The sequence below is a fragment of the Oncorhynchus clarkii genome, chromosome 21 (genome assembly GCF_045791955.1).
Source record: "Oncorhynchus clarkii lewisi isolate Uvic-CL-2024 chromosome 21, UVic_Ocla_1.0, whole genome shotgun sequence".
Classification (NCBI taxonomy): domain Eukaryota; kingdom Metazoa; phylum Chordata; class Actinopteri; order Salmoniformes; family Salmonidae; genus Oncorhynchus; species Oncorhynchus clarkii.
In genome coordinates, this window is record NC_092167.1 from 40,538,330 (window position 1) to 40,553,002 (window position 14,673).

Consider the following 14,673-nt stretch of genomic DNA (forward strand, 5'->3'; position numbering starts at 1 on the left):
TACCGCCTTTACTGGAAGAGAGAGATGGGGGTTTAATATAAACCTTTTTATATTACTAATAGGTCTAGACCAGTTTCAAGAATTTAGGCAAGCTTTGAGAGACTGCCAAATGAAAATTCCTTCAAGCTGAGAGTGGGGAAGATTCCATCTACTTTTTCAAGCATTCTTATCTGAATATGTGACATTCCAATAATCCCTGAATTGCTTCAGTATGATTCATGCAGTTAGACCCAGTACCAGAACCATTGATATAGAGTGCAGCAAACTAAATAGTCATCATGTTCACAAACATTCCAAGATAATGAACCTTCATGTAAGAATGCAAATAATAATGTTATTTTCACATGATGTTTGGTGCCAAAATGGGATACTTACCAGATCACTACATTGAACTGGATCCATACAGTGGGGCAAAAAAGTGTTTAGTCAGCCACCAATTGTGCAAGTTCTCCCACTTAAAAAGATGAGGCCTGTAATTGTCATCATAGGTACACTTAAACTATGACAGACAAAATTAGAAGAAAAAAATCCAGAAAATCACATTGTAGGATTTTTAATGATTTTTTTGCAAATTATGGTGGAAAATAAGTATTTGGTCAATAACAAAAGTTTCTCAATACTTTGTTATATACCCTTTGTTGGCAATGACAGAGGTCAAACATTTTCTGTAAGTCTTCATAAGGTTTTCACACACTGTTGCTGGTATTTTGGCCCATTCCTCCATGCAGATCTCCTCTAGAGCAGTGATGTTTTAGGGCTGTTGCAGAAAAACAGCGCCAAAGCAGGATGTTTCCACCCCCATGCTTCACAGTAGGTATGGTGTTCTTTGGATGCATTCTTTGTCCTCCAAACACGACAAGTTGAGTTTTTACCAAAAAGTTATATTTTGGTTTCATCTGACCATATGACATTCTCCCAATCTTCTTCTGGATCATCCAAATACTCTCTAGCAAACTTCAGACGGGCCTGGACATGTACTGGCTTAAGCAGGGGGACACGTCTGGCACTGCAGGATTTGAGTCCCTGGCGGCGTAGTGTGTTACCAATGGTAGGCTTTGTTACTTTGGTCCCAGCTCTCTGCAGGTCATTCACTAGGTCCCCCCGTGTGGTTCTGGGATTTTTGCTCACCGTTCTTGTGATCATTTTGACCCCACGGGGTGAGATCTTGCGTGGAGCCCCAGATCGAGGGAGATTATCAGTGGTCTTGTATGCCTTCCATTTCCTAATAATTGCTCCCACAGTTGATTTCTTCAAACCAAGCTGCTTACCTATTGCAGATTCAGTCTTCCCAGCCTGGTGCAGGTCTACAATTTTGTTTCTGGTGTCCTTTGACAGCTCTTTGGTCTTGGCCATAATGGAGTTTGGAGTGTGACTGTTTGAGGTTATGGACAGGTGTCTTTTATAGGGTGTCTTTTATTTTTGCCCCACTGTATCCTCTCTGGTTGGAACTGGATCTGTATCATCTCTGGTTGGAACTGGATCTGTATCATCTCTGGTTGGAACTGGATCTGTATCATCTCTGGTTGGAACTGGATATGTATCATCTCTGGTTGGAACTGGATCTGTTTCATCTTTGGTTGGAACTGGATCTGTATCATCTCTGGTTGGAACTGGATATGTATCATCTCTGGTTGGAACTGGATCTGTATCATCTCTGGTTAGAGCTGGATCTGTATCATCTTTGGTTGGAACTGGATCTGTTTCATCTCTGGTTGGAACTGGATATGTATCATCTCTGGTTGGAACTGGATCTGTTTCATCTTTGGTTGGAACTGGATCTGTTTCATCTTTGGTTGGAACTGGATCTGTATCATCTCTGGTTGGAACTGGATCTGTATCATCTCTGGTTGGAACTGGATCTGTATCATCTCTGGTTGGAACTGGATATGTATCATCTCTGGTTGGAACTGGATCTGTATCATCTCTGGTTGGAACTGGATCTGTATCATCTCTGGTTGGAACTGGATCTGTATCATCTCTGGTTAGAGCTGGATCTATATAATCTCTGGTTAAAACTGGATCTATATCATCTCTGGTTATAGCCAAATATGGAGCTCAGAGCTTTGTTGAGATAATGTCTGGATTAAGGTAAAAACATTATAGTAACATTCCCAAAACTCTCAGGTTTTCCTGACATTTTGGTGGGAGGATTCTGGATTTCCTGCGTATTCATACCCGATTCCAGTCTTCCAACCGGGACTACTGAAAATCCTGGGAAAGTTGTCATCATTTTTCAACACTAGTCTGGATGCTGAGTTTGTACTGCACGTACCTCTGAAGACCTGGTGGTTGTTCTTGAGCAGGTGTACAGACCTCCACACTCCTTCTTTAAGACCTGTAGAGTTTCCTACTCCAACACCTCTCTCCCTGACAGACTGCCTGAAGAGGAGAGAGTGAGAGAGTGCATTTGGAATAAAAAATGAGAAGGTGGTGGTTCAGGGTTCAAGAATGGAGTAGTAGGAGAAGGATGAAATGTAAGAGTGACTGGAGAGACTTTTGGGATGGCACAGCATGCGTCCCAAATGGCACCCTATTTCCTACATAGTGCACTACTTTTGACCAAAGCCAAAAATGGGGCCCTGGTCAAAAGTAGTGCACTACAAAGGGAATACAGTGCCATTTGGGACACAGCCTGAGAGGTAAGGGAGTTGTGCTAAATTAGAGCCTCAAAAAAGAACTTGTTCTCTCAGGTGTCAAGCCAGTCAGAGCTGTGAAGTCAATTAAACTAAGTCCAACATGCTGTCATAGGAGAACATTTCACCACCTAAGTTCCCCAGCGTCATTTCAGATACCAACGAGTTAGGAGAGAGGGAGGTATTAAAATTAACCCATTCCCCAGGCTGCCTTAGATAATGGGTATGCATGGCCAAAAACTATTTTTGTGTTTCCACAATATGTGTAAGCCAAGATATGAATTCCCAGTGGAGTTCGCAGCAGAGCGGCTAGCCAACCTTTAAGTTCCATTTCATGGAGATTAAGGTATTTCTGGCTTTACTTTCCCTTCTACATGGAGAATTCAATCTGTTTTGACCTTTGGTTCGTATAAATGACAATCTCATCTTCTCTTTGGCATACGGGAGTGCAGTTCACCTTAGGTTCCCCCGTGTTGTTGTTGTTTTTTACATCATTATAGTTATATAGACTACAGTCGCGAGGATAGCCCATGTGTTTATTATATCAGACCCAGAAGTCTGGACAGTGGGCACCCCATTGTGATTTCCCTGCTGTGGAACAGCTATTACCCTCTTACCAACCTTTTTTATTTAACCAGGTAGGGAAGTTGAGAACAAGTTCTCATTTACAATTACGACCTGGCCAAGATAAACCAAAGCAGTTTGACACATACAACAACACAGAGTTACACATGGAGTAAAACAAACATACAGTAGAAAAATAAGTTTATATACGATGTGAGCAAATGAGGTGAGATAAGGGAGGTAAAGGCAGAAAAAGGCCACAGTGGCGAATATAGCAAGTAAAACACTGGAATGGTAGATTTGCAGTGGAAGAATGTGTGAAGTAGAAATATAAATAATGGGGTGCAAAGGAGCAAAATAAATACAGTAGGGGAAGAGGGAGTTGTTTGGGCTAAATTATAGATGGTCTATGTACAGATGCAGTAATCTGTGAGCTGCTCTGACAGCTGGTGCTTAAAGCTAGTGAGGGAGATGTGTTTCCAGTTTCAAAGAATTTTGTAGTTCGTTCCAGTCATTGGCAGCAGAGAACTGGAAGGAGAGGCGGCCAAAGGAAGAATTGGTTTTGGGGGTGAACAGAGAGATATACCTGCTGGAGCGCATGCTACAGGTGGGTGCTGCTATGGTGACCAGCGAGCTGAGATAAGGGGGGACTTTACCTAGCAGGGTCTTGTAGATGACCTGGAGCCAGTGGGTTTGGCGACAGGAATGAAGCGAGGGCCAGCCAACGAGAGCATACAGGTCGCAGTGGTGGGTAGTATATGGGGCTTTGGTGACAAAACAGTTGGCATTGTGATAGACTGCATCCAATTTATTGAGTTGAGTATTGGAGGCTATTTTGTAAATGACATCGCCGAAGTCGAAGATCGGTAGGATGGTCAGTTTTAGGAGGGTATGTTTGGCAGCATGAGTGAGGGATACTTTGTTGCGAAATAGGAAGCCAATTCTAGAGTAAACTTTGGATTGGAGATGTTTGATGTGAGTCTGTAAGGAGAGTTTACAGTCTAACCAGACACCTAGATATTTGTAGTTGTCCACATATCAGAACCGTCCAGAGTAGTGATGCTGGACGGGCGGGCAGGTGCAGGCAGCGATCTGTTGAAGAGCATGCATTTGGTTTTACTTGTATTTAAGAGCAGTTGGAAGCCACAGAAGGAGAGTTGTATGGCATTGAAGCTCGTCTGGAGGGTTGTTAACACAGTGTCCAAAGAAGGGCCAGAAGTATACAGAATGGTGTCATCTGTGTAGAGGTGGATCAGAGACTCACCAGCAGCAAGAGCAACATCATTGATGTATACAGAGAAGAGAGTCGGCCCAAGAATTGAACACTGTGGCACCCCCATAGACTGCCAGAGGCCCGGACAACAGGCCCTCCGATTTGACACACTGAACTCTATCAGAGAAGTAGTTGGTGAACCAGGCGAGGCAATCATTTGAGAAACCAAGGCTGTTGAGTCTGCCGATGAGGATGTGGTGATTGACAGAGTCGAAAGCCTTAGCCAGGTCAATGAATACGGCTGCACAGTATTGTTTCTTATCGATGGCGGTTAAGATATCGTTTAGGACCTTGAGCGTGACTGAGGTGCTCTGACCAGCTCTGAAACCAGATTGCACAGGGGAGAAGGTGCGGTGGGATTCAAAATGGCCGGTGATCTGTTTGTTAACTTGGCTTTCGAAGACCGTAGAAAGGCAGGGTAGGATAGATATAGGTCTGTAGCAGTTTGGGTCAAGAGTCCCCCTTTGAAGAGGGGGATGACCGCAGCTGCTTTCCAATCTTTGGGAATCTCAGACGACACGAAAGAGAGGTTGAACAGGCTAGTAATAGGGGTTGCAACAATTTCGGCAGATAATTTTAGAAAGAAAGGGTCCAGATGTCTAGCCCGGCTGATTTGTAGGTGTCCAGATTTTGCAGCTCTTTCAGAACATCAGTGACATCAAATGACAGCACAATACCTGTCAATCAATCACCAAGGACCCTCCACTCTAGATTATCAACTTCAAAACTGTTCTGTTGATTTTGTATAAAAGTGTTAAACATGGCCTATTTAGCCTACATAGAGATTATTGTTACAGTACTGCACCACATTATGCAACATATTCAAGACACTCAACCTTTGTTTTGTTTGCAGCTAGGGATAGTATGCCAAGGTACGTGTGAACAGTGGGCAGCTGGCAGCAGGTTGGCATTTATTGTCAGGAAGGAAGCTCTGCAAACTGGAGGAAGCTCTGCAAAGTGGTCACTAGCTGGCACAGGCACAAATTCATAAAATCGGATTTTAAACCTAACCTTAACCACATTGCCAACCCTAACCTTTATGATATTGACAATTTTGACTTTGTAGCTGGCCCATCTAGTTGAAATGGCTCGGTTCTGCCTCCAGGGCAAGATTCAGGACAAACTTCAACCTGCGGGGGCCCAGGACCCTACTATAACATCATTACAACGTTTACAGCTGCCCTTTTGAGACCATAGCCTACACTGCTAATTGAGATGAATGGGATAACTGGGGCTATTGACAATGTGGAATTAGTCTGGACCTGGCCTGGCCTCCTAGACTGTTATTAATGGATTGTCCATAGATACTGTGTTTGTGCACTGCTGTGAGCACAAGGTTGATTGCACGTTAACATTTATTTAGTGACTAAGAGGAAACAGAGATACTGTATTTGTTTGTTGTCTGTTTTAGCCCGTATACTAAAACAGTGAATACTAAGCATTACTGCCATCTAAAAATACAATACAAAAATGTCACAATACCGGTAAAAATGTAGGCACAAAACCTTTCATCCGACCATTCAGTGTTTGTACACAATTAGTATGCTAGTCGACTAGAAGAATGAATTACACAGTATGATTGTGGAAATTATTGCATCTTATGGTTCTTGTGTTTCTTTCAAACTTGCATGAGGCAATTGTTTAGCTTGTCCATTGATTGTCACATCTATTGAGAGAGAGACAGTGAAATTCGCGGGCTAGTTGCTGTCAGTGTCCCAGCCGCCCCCCCCCCCCCCCCCCCCTCCACCACTTACCCTCCCTATTTTCAGAGCAGCACCATAGGAGAACACAAATACAGAGTCATCCATAAAAGATGGATCAGAATGCATTATTCATCCCCATCCCGGGTTACAGGCGCTCTGTCTCTCCATCCTCTTTTTCACCCCCTCCCTTTTCATTCCCTCCCGACTCTACCTTTGTCTGTCTCTCTAATTCCAGTCCTGAAAGAGATTCTTCTGTTTTAATCAGAGTACACTTCATCTCCTTATCTCATCTAACGTACCTCGGGTGAAGGTGTGTGTGTGTGTGTGTGTGTAGGATGAGGGGAGGGGAGAATCTGGAGGGGTTGATAAAGGAGAGATGGGGGCGGTGTGTGTCGTACACAGGATGTAGCTGGCAGAGGATGAAACACTTCCAGGGTTCAAAGCAGGGTCGCACTGCACCACCAGGGGCCTTGGTGGGGGGGGGGGCGAGAAGGACATAAGGGACCTATCATGACCTTAACATTCCTGAATTCCACCGAGTCAACTATACACCATGTAGTGTACATAAACCCAATATACTTCATTATAGTAAGATATGTCAGTCAGATATGTACTTTTTGTTATTTATTCCTAAACCTAATATGACCTCAATGACAGCTCAATGTTTTGAAGGAGAGATTACCTTGTGATTTGATTGACAGTTTAGTTATTAAGTCCCATTCCCTTACCTCCAGTGCTCCAGGCATCAGGGACATCCCCGCCCTTGTCGGTCAACCAAGCAGAGTGTTGGCCACACGTAAGACTATACCATCTACAAAATCCCGGGGGAGGGCGGCGCAATTCCACACAGTCTCAATCCTCTCTCGGGGCTGGAACCCAGCTCCCCAGTTGTTCCCATGGGACCTGTCAGTCTCAGCTTCCCCCTCGACGTTTGACCCTTGTACTGTGACCCCGGACCAGGTCTGACGACCCTGTATATACTTGGCTCTCCACTCGTCTGACAGCTGGTAGCTCCTTGACTTTCCTACCAGACACACCTGCAGAGTAAGGGGTTAGATTAAAACAATGTGACTGGCTTATGTTGGCATATTCTGTGTTTTTTAAATTTATTTGTATTTTTTTATTATTTATTTTTTATTTTTAGTGTTTTAGGAGATGCTCTTATCCAGAGTGACTAACAGTAGTGAGTGCATACATTTTTGTACTTTTCCCAATGGGAATTGAACCCTGACGTTGCAAGCATCATGCTCTACCAACTGAGCCACACGGGACCATGTGTTCAAGTGTGGGTGTTATTTTTTTAAATTGAACCTTTATTTAACTAGGCAAGTCAGTTAACAACACATTCTTATTCACAATGACAGCCTACCAGGGAACAGTGGGTTAACTGCCTTGTTCAGGGGCAGAACGATAGATTTTTATCTTCTCATCTCTGGGATTCGATCCAGCAACCTTTCGTTTACTAGCCCAACGCTCTAACCACTAGGCTACCTGCCGCTCCATTAGGATATCCGCTTTGTGGAGGGGATTCTCAGGCAGTCCTCCTCTGTGTTGAACCCACAGGCTGTGCTGATCTCAGAGATGAAGTCAATGTATTCCTTATACTGGGACTTCTGAAACTGTCTCCGCTGGTACTTCCCATAGAAGTCAAAGAAACGGCAGAACAATGTACCGGCCGGAGAAGGATGACCTAGTGTGAGGAAAGTGACAGAAATGACATCAAAACTATCCTTTATTTCCCTGGTTTAGTCTTAGAGAACCCTGGCCAAGCAGAGGTAGCAGACATCATAGAGGTGAGAACATACTGTAGGAACAACTGAATTAGGCACAACTTACTCAAAGTTGGATGTAAGAAAAATGAGGACAATTTAAAGCCTATGGAGCTATGAGGCATCGTTAAGTACTGTTGGGCGCTTTCAAACCAGAGACTAACTTCAAGAGCCAAGCTCAACATCGCCATCAGATGGCCACCGCATCAAACAAGTCCCTTCACACATCAACACACCTCCAATCCCCCTCTCCCCAAACCAACCCAACTCATGAAAGTAACATGATTTCAAATTCAATAGATCAGCTGCCACTTGATGCGGCTAAGCCAAATTGTGTCTGCTGATGACTTGCCTGGCTGCTATAACGGGGATCCACGGCGAGAGCTCCTCCGAGTGGTTTCCAATCAGCCAGTCTGTGTCCAGGAATAAGAAGCCATCACTGGGAGTGATTGCCATTTCCTGGAATAGAACCCACACCCAAAAGCACAAGAGGCTTCTTTAGATCAGAGAGACGCACCGCCAACGACCGTAATTAGATTTTTGAATCATTCATTTTTTTAAATGACAAATGACTTGTGACACACCCAGCCGCTCTCTGTCGCTAAAGAACTCTGTTGCCAACTTTTAATATTGAAGGAGGATAACATCTTGATATTGTTATCCCAGCTCATTTAGTGTCAGGGTGGGTATAAGGAAGGGTGATCTGAAATAATGAGTCAGATGAGGTTACAAATTCAATTTATTTGTATTTAATTTAAACCAACATGTTGTGCCTATTGCCATGTAGGGCCTAATTAAATAACTGGTCTTATACAACACAACAAAAGTAAACAAGTAAATAAATGATTTTAGCCTAAACCTGTGAACTAGGGAAACTAGATAAAATGACAACAAGGAAACCCCTTTCAGGAGTTGGAGACCACTTCATGTTCTAGTCCAGACACCATCATATCCCATCACCATGTTCTAGTCCAGACACCATCATATCCCATCACCTTGTTCTAGTCCAGACACCATCATATCCCATCACCATGTTCTAGTCCAGACACCATCATATCCCATCACCATGTTCTAGTCCAGACACCATCATATCCCATCACCATGTTCTAGTCCAGACACCATCATATCCCATCACCATGTTCTAGTCCAGACACCATCATATCCCATCACCATGTTCTAGTCCAGACACCATCATATCCCATCACCATGTTCTAGTCCAGACACCATCATATCCCATCACCATGTTCTAGTCCAGACACCATCATATCCCATCACCATGTTCTAGTCCAGACACCATCATATCCCATCACCATGTTCTAGTCCAGACACCATCATATCCCATCACCATGTTCTAGTCCAGACACCATCATATCCCATCACCATGTTATAGTCCAGACACTATCATATCCCATCACCATGTTCTAGTCTAGACACATCCTATCCCATCACCATGTTCTAGTCTAGACACCCATCATAATATATCACGAGGATAAGACCACCAGAAAGGACAGGGTGCAGATCCTGACAGAACCCCAAGCCTTTAGTGAAAGGTACAGTGAGTCCCTAGCTAAACAAGCTAAACAATTGCCTCATGTAAGTTTGAAAGGAACACAAGAACCATAAGATGCAATAATTTCCACAATCATACTGTGTAATTCATTCTTCTAGTCGACTAGCATACTAATTGTGTGCAAACACTGTATGGTCGGATGAAAGGTTTTGTACCTACATTTTTACCGGTATTGTGACATTTTAGCATTGTATTTTTAGGATTCACTGTTTTAGTATATTGGCTAAAACAGAGGCAACAACAAACAAATACAGTATCTCCGTTTCCTCTTAGTCACTAAATAAATGTTAATGTGCAATCAACCTTATGCTCACATCAGTACACAAACACAGAGTCTATGGACAATCCATTAATAACAGTCTAGGAGGCCAGTCCAGGTCCAGACTAATTTCACATTGTCAATAGCCCCAGTTATCCCATTCATCTCTAACGGACAGCTGTAAACGCTGTAGTGATATTATATTACATCACTGGGGCCAAGCTTCCTGCCATCCAGGACCTGAATACTAGGTGGTGTCAGAGGAATGCCCAAAAAATGGTCAAAGACTCCAGTCACCCAAGTCATAGACTGTTCTCTCTGTTACCACACGGCAAGTGATACCGGAGCACCAAGTCTAGGTCCAAAAGGCTCCTTAACATCTTCTATCCCCCAGCCATAAGACTGCTGAACAATTAATCAAATGGAAACCCAGACTATTTACATTGACCACCCCCCCCCCCCTTGTTTCACCCCTACCTACATGTACAAATTACCTGGACTAACCTGTTCCCCCACACATTGACTCAGTACCCCCTGTTTATAGCCACGTTATTGTTATTTTATTGTGTTACATTTAATGTTTTACTTTAGTTTATTTAGTAAATATTTTCTTAACTCTATTTCTTGAACTGCATCGTTGGTTAAGGGCTTATAAATAAGCATTTCCCTGTAAGGTCTACCTGTTCTTTTCGGCGCATGTGACAAATAAAATGCGATTTGATATTAAGGCCCTGGGACCCTGCAGGATGACGTTTGTCCTGAATCTTGCCCTGGAGGCAGAACTGAGACATTTTTGCTAGATGGGTCAGCTGCAAAGTCAAAATTGTCTATATCATAAAGGTTAGGGTTGGCAATGTGGTTAAGGTTAGGTTAAAAATCTGATTTTATGAATTTGTGCCTGTGCCAGCTAGTGACCACTTTGCAGAGCTTCACCCAGGGCAAGATTCCTGACAATAAATGCCAACCTGCTGCCAGCTGCCCACTGTTCACACGTACCTTGGCATACTATCCCTAGCTGCAAACAAAACAAAGGTTGAGTGTCTTGAATATGTTGCATAATGTGGTGCAGTACTGTAACAATAATCTCTATGTAAGCTAAATAGGCCATGTTTAACACTTATACAAAATCAACAGAACAGTTTTGAAGTTGATAATCTAGAGTGGAGGGCCCTTGGTGATTGATTGACTGGTATTGTGCTGTCATTGGTTGGTAAGAGGGTAATAGCTTTTCCACAGCAGGGAAATCACAATGGGGTGCCCACTGTCCAGACTTCTGGGTCTGATATAATAAACACATGGGCTATCCTCGCGACTGTAGTCTATATAACTATAATGATGTAAAAAAAACAACAACAACACGGGGGAACCTAAGGTGAACTGCACTCCCGTATTCCAAAGAGAGAAGATGAGATTGTCATTTATACGACACTGGGGAACTGAGGTGGCAAAATTCTCTCATGACAGCATGTTTGACTGAATTTAATTGACTTCACAGCTCTGACTGTCTGACACCTGAGATGAAATGTCTGAGAGAACAAGTTCTTTTTTGAGGCCCTAATTTAGCACAACTCCCTTTTCTCTCAGGTTATGTCCCAAATGGCCCGGTATTCCCTTTGTAGCGCACTACTTTTGCCCAGGGCCCTATAGGGCCCGTAGGGGTCTGATCAAAAGTAGTGCACTATGTAGAAAATAGGGTGCTATATCGATGTTATATTAATGCCCTGGGCCCTAATTGAAATCAAGGCTGGTCCAGACCGGACCAAAAAATTGGATCTGTAGATGTTGAAATCAAGGCTAGGGCAGACTGACTAAATTTCAACTACTTTTCAACGTCCGGTGACGGTTGTTGCTCAGTGGGTGAGGATGTTGGTTACAGTAAAGGGAAAGAGAGCAGCATGTCTTCAGATGAAACATTGAAGGGGTGCGGCAGGGGAAAAGTAAAGCACAGCAGAGCACTGGTTCCCTGCAACCCCACGTGCAATTCCATGTGTGTCTATGGAGGTTTAGACTCAGGCTACATGTGACTTAATTTGAAAAGCTGAACGAAATAGTTAATATATTAATACCTATAATACCTACTGTACACATCATCTGAATTAATTTGGTATTCACAAATATTTCAAATAGTGCAATAGTTTTGGTTTCTTAGAAGAAGAAAAAATGGGAATTCCAAATATCCACAAAGCCCTCAAAATGAAGTTGATCTTGGGGTCTATTAAAGGGTATTATGAGGCTCATGCAGGATAAACACCCTCTAAAGTGACAAGCGCTAACTGATCAAAGCTGAATAAAACAGTGTTTCATTTAGCCCTTCCTCACCTCTAGATAGGTTCATGGGCCGTACATATTCCAGATCTTCTGTTTCCTCACATCGATGCCCTTTCCAGGGTGCTGAAACACAAGCAGGTATGACGGTCAGTCAGTCCCTAATCACTTCATCAGCGGGCAGAACTGAACGTTGGTTACACAAAGACACTATTCACCTACCCCCAGTGTGTCATTTCAATCACGGCTATCCAGCGTTTTGATTAGACGTTAAATCACATCACTGATTGAATAGAACACTGGCATGAAATTGGCGCGGATTAAGTCCGCATCCCAAATGGCACCCTATTCCGTATATAGTGCACTATGGTCAATTCCAAGCCATGAGCACCAACATGTGAAGTTCATAGGAGCATGTCAAATGAAAGCTAAGAGTAAAACATTTTATTTATTAAGGTATATATATATACATTTTTCAACAACAAATTCTGAATAAGCTAAGACTGATTTCTTGTCAAACAGATGGAAAAGGGGTCTTTCACAACATCTACCAGAAAGTCTTAAAAGGTATTAAAAATACAGCAAACCATAATGAAGTAAAGACCCCTGCCAACTAATAAACACATTTAGTTTAGCAGAATTTTTTTGGCCTTTATGAAACATTGCCTTGTGCTTTGAAATTCCATCATCAAAAATCCACTTATCTTTAAAGATATTGTAATTTCTCTCCCTCTTGAGGGAGGATAATGAAAGTTCACAGAAGTAACAAGTAAAATGTAGATCTATCAATTAGTTAGTGTTTTTACTGATATCAAGTTTGTTTATGAATTATTAAAATGAATGTAGACGCAGGGAGTCAGGAAACAAGTGCAGTGAGCTTAATAATAACGAACATTATAAAACAAGAAACAAATAAAACAAGGAAATATAAACAATACTACCTGACGACTGACAGAACAGAGCGCTAGATAAATGATAAGTAATCAAGGTGGTAATGAATTCCAGGTGTGACTGATGGCTCATCGCGCTCTAGCGACTCCTTGTGGCGGGCCGGGGCAGCTGGTTAAGAAGCATGGTTTGTCGGGTCATGGTTTGTCGGAAGCATAACTCTCTCTCTCTCTCTCTCTCTCTCTCTCTCTCTCTCTCTCTCTCTCTATCTCTCTCTCTCTCTCTCTCTCTCTCTCTCTCTCTCTCTCTCTCTCTCTCTCTCTCAAAACAAATGTTTATGTAAGAAAACTTTGAAATCAATGTTTTTTGTTTGTCGTTCATTTGCGGGCCCTTGTCAAATGTAGTGCACTATAAAGGGAATACAGTGCCATATGGGACGCAGCCTAAAGCTTCTTGCAACACACCAGCTACACCGTGTCATTGATTAAGCGTCCAGTGGACATTTGTGAACTAAAAAATATCAGAAACAAAGGTCAGTTTTCCATAGGTGTCCAGGTGTTATTATTCAGCACCAGGGCATATCAGGTTGTTTTATGTAACTGTGTTCTGGCAACCTAGTGTAGTGTTTATCATACATAGACCATTTCCATAACCAAGATCCACAAAGGACTGTTTGACCGTCAGACCCTTCTCTGCTAGCTCCTCGCCCCATAGGACCTGTGCATTGATAGAACAATGGCGGTATTGTCATAAGAGCTGTTATTTCACACATATTAGCATTCTGTCCATATACTGAGGAGGCCTATCAAAAGACTTCTCAGGGTCTGTTACTTCAGGCCAAACCTAAACAAAGACAGATATTACAGTATGTTGGGACATTAACATGAAAACAACTTCAACAACAACAAACCACTGCTGCAGGAGGTGTTACAGAGCAAATCAATGTAGACACTGTCCAATGTGTCCATGCATGACTGGGTTGATGGAAGGCTAGGCGAAGAAGCTGACATTGAGATTAAACATCATGACATGGAAAGACTCACCATTCATCATTGTTCTCAGGCAGAAGGTGTATCTGATAGATGTTCTTCCTTCGAAACGCAGTACCTTCCGCACTCTCCTCAACTGGTATGAAGCTTACTTTACTCTTTGAGATTCAAAGTCTGAAAATGTAAAGATTTTTAAAAAGGAACACACAACATTTCACACATCCGACTGTTGTTGTGCACATGCTGTAAAGTCAGCCAGAACTCAATGATAAGCAGCTTATTGTCATTAGCATGTCTTTACTTTTGAGTATGTCTTTATGTACTGTTGTTCCATAAGTTTACTTTAGGAATGAATGTCCTCACAGAAAAATACCAGTCTCTGCTTGTCATATTCAAGTTCAATACAACTATTCACTAAAGAAAGAACATCCTTGGACTCTGACGTATCACATCCATGACGTCCACAAAGACATTTGTTCACAACGTGTGGTTTATTTATCTAAACATTAACGCCAGACCAAAATCCTCCCGGAAGAGTATTACATTTGTCTGTAAACTTAGTTTCAACATGGTTTAGATATAATAGCAAATTGCATAGCACTGAAACATTATACATTGCAAACGTAATAACAAAAAATAACACTTCCGGCGACTTACTCAAAGGGATTTTGTCGCGGGTTGATGACGCCATGAAAGCGCCACTCAGAAGAAAAGAGCGCCGTTTGAAAAACCAACAGCAGAGAGTGCTGTTGTATTTTTA

General features: G+C 42.6%; 1 pseudogene; it reads right to left on the reverse strand.

The window, feature by feature from the left end:
• Positions 1-1,658: 1,658 nt before the first annotated feature.
• Positions 1,659-13,977, reverse strand: LOC139379226 (probable tRNA (uracil-O(2)-)-methyltransferase; annotated as a pseudogene).
• Between the last annotated feature and the right edge of the window lie 696 nt (positions 13,978-14,673).